The sequence below is a fragment of the Microtus oregoni genome, unplaced genomic scaffold (genome assembly GCF_018167655.1).
Source record: "Microtus oregoni isolate MIOR12 unplaced genomic scaffold, Mior012 000030F_ref0000283, whole genome shotgun sequence".
Lineage (NCBI taxonomy): Eukaryota > Metazoa > Chordata > Mammalia > Rodentia > Cricetidae > Microtus > Microtus oregoni.
Window position 1 is genome coordinate 23,586,379 of NW_024543089.1, and position 3,191 is coordinate 23,589,569.

A 3,191-nucleotide genomic window follows, 5' to 3' on the forward strand; every position below is an offset into this window, starting at 1 on the left:
ATAATTTTATTATTAAAAATATGTTGTTTTCATTGAAAGGAAATATATACACTTCAACAATGGCCACTGGTTTGGAAATCATATCAAATGTGTCAATTAATATAATAATGAGCTGTGTTTATTAGTCAATGCACCAGAAATATTTTTGAAAAACTACAAATCTGTATGTGAATACTTCTAAATGGATAAAAAAAACAGAAGTGAACCCCTGGAGGTGTAGATTAGGTAATTAGTCACAGTGTGCACTTGGCTGGTCCCAAAAGAAACCAGCTAGATGTAAAGCCATGGTGAGCAGTCAGAAAAGCAAACACAAAAGCAAGTGTTTCCTATGCATTTGCCATTGCTTCCAAAGCATGTTCAAAATACACATATACTTTATCTGTTTCTGTATTTACTTGTTACTAATTTAAGGAGAGATACGGTGATAATGTAGTTCCTGAATCTCGATCTGATTGTATTGACATTTAGGATGAAATATTTTGTCAAATAGGTATAATTAATGACACAATGTAATGAAATGTGGACCAAAATATTACTTAATTCTCCTTTATTTTAAAAATAAATTTTAAAATTTTCTAAAAAAATTATATAGTGAAAGCTTGTTCTCTGTTTTAAGGATATCAATACCAATAATATTCTCTAATATTCCAATAATTTTAATATTCTAAAATAGAACATATCTCTAATTAAATTGGTTTTATGCAGATATAGTTTACAATAAACATAACACACAAAAGAAAAGCAACCATAGCTAAGACCTGGGTGTTCTGTTTATGTGATATATGTACTTCATAGTTAATCTGATTATTGACTATTATGATTTAAATGTACTTCTGCAAAATAGTGCACTGGGAATTTAATCATCAAGGTAATAGTTTTGGGAAGTGAGACAGCATAAGACACTTGAGGCCATGGAAGAGTGGGACTAGACTAACGCTGTCAAGAGTGGGTTTGTTGTAAAAGGAGCGTCTACCCTTTCATTTCTCTCTTTGTCTCTGTGGCTCTCTCAGTCCCTGGCTGGCTGGCTGGCTGTGTCGCTGTCTTTCTCTTTTTCTCTGTATCTCTGTCTCTCTCACTCTTTGTCTCTTTGCCTGTTGCTATCTCTCTCTCTCTCTCTCTCTCTCTCTCTCACACACACACACACACACACACAAACATACACTTCACATACTTTCCATCATACAATGTAGCAATGCAACTACTGCCAGATGTTCCTTAATCTTGAAATCCTTAACCTCCACAATCATGAAAATTAAATTTCCACTAAACATCTATAGAATTCTGTTCTACCAGCAAAATAAATAAATAAATAAAAGAACCTTCATGGTGTGAGAAGTCTTTCTGCTTATATGTTGCTTTCATTGGTTAATGAATAAAGCTATTTTGGTCAGTAGCTTAGCAGAATAGGGCAAGACGAGAATTCCAAGCAGAAAGAAGAGATTAGGAAGAGTCAAGGAAAAGCCATGGAGCCACCAAAGGAGCTAAACAACTCTAAAATGTACTAGTTTGACGTAACATAACAGCTGGTAGTAATAAGAATCACTCCTCATGAGCCAAAGGATCATGTGACTTTGATCTAGCCTTTGTGGATTGTAGCTGCCTTCACGCACACACACACACACACACACACACACACACACACACACACACTTCCACTTGACTATGAGATGGCTCTGGTCCTCTGGGATAGCCAAGCACACATCTAGTTCTTATTGTTGAGCTGACATCTGAGGGAAGGAAGTGCAAGTGAACCATTCTTTCAGAATGAAGCTGACTTACTTAAACTTGCTCAAATGGCAGGCTAGTGTTGGAGAGGGAAAAACACGTGAGGCTGCTTTTTTGCTTGAGCTAAGAAACTACATCATTTTGCAAAATTCTGCTGGTTAATGTATAATTCAAGTCCAGTTCTAATTCTTTTTATGATAGTTAGTTAGTTAGTTTGGTAGTTAGTTTGTTTATTTGTTTGAGACAGGGTCTCACTACGTAGCCTTGAAATTAGATATGTAGACAAGGATGACCTTACATTCATAGAGATCTACTTCATTCTGCTTCTCAAACGCTGGGGTTAGAGGTGTGGGTCACCACACATGACATTCAGATTCAATAGAGGAAGATGTCTTGCCTCTTGATGGAAATTTCAAGAAAGTATTATGACCAGTTATAAAAGTTTCCACAGTCACTTCAGGCAATTTAGGGTCACTGCCCATTTTTTAAAATTGAACTGAAGTTTGATCTCAATATTTGGTATACACATACCCTCTCATTTACAGCATGACACTAACTGAAAAGGTTAAATCTTGTCAATTGATTAATTTGAGAGATGGCCAGATCAGTAAATCACACTTCTGGCTGTATCTGTGAGAGCTTTTCCAAGTATGTTGAATTCCGAGGACTCTGACCTAAGGAACAGTTTAATCCATTTATGGATCCTTTATTTAAATGGACTGTTTGAAAGTGGAAAACTGAAGCATTGTTTGGAGAAACTACTGGGGATTGTCTTTGAAGAGTATATTTTACCCAGGGTTCTTCCTTTATCTCTAAATCCTGCTTAGCATGAGTAGTGTAGGACCTTCCACACACTCCCACCTCGATATTCTATTCATCACAGTCCCAGAACATGTGTAGCCATAGAAGAGGGACTGAAAACTTGGGGGAAAGTGAGCTGTAATAGATCCTAAACAATTTAAAGGAGCATCCCCCAAAAGATGCATCCTCAAGTTTGTTTTTTTCTATCAGGCATGTGGTCACAGTCACAATAACATTAAAATGTCTTATTTACTTTTGCTCTGAGATCTTTTCTATATAATATTAGCATGTATGGAAGTACAAAAATTGAAGCCAATCTATTCAGTTTCAGGGATCAAATTATTTTATTTGTGACTCACTAGAAGCATTCAACTGTTGATTCACAGCATTTTTTTTAAACAAAGCTTGTGGGTTCCATATTGGCAAGGCAAATTCCTTTCCTTTATTTGCATTAAATTACTAGGAGCATTCATAGCAGCAAAGAACAAAGATATATTTATTTTAAAGTTTTCTATGGAAGACCAGTTTAGATATCCCTCCCCCCAAATTTCACCATGGCCAGGACTGTTAAAGTAATTGTTTTAATCACACATCTTTAATGTGTAGTCAAAGTGTATATTTAATAATATAGAAAGCTTTGCCCCTCCCTGGAAATGGGGAGACGT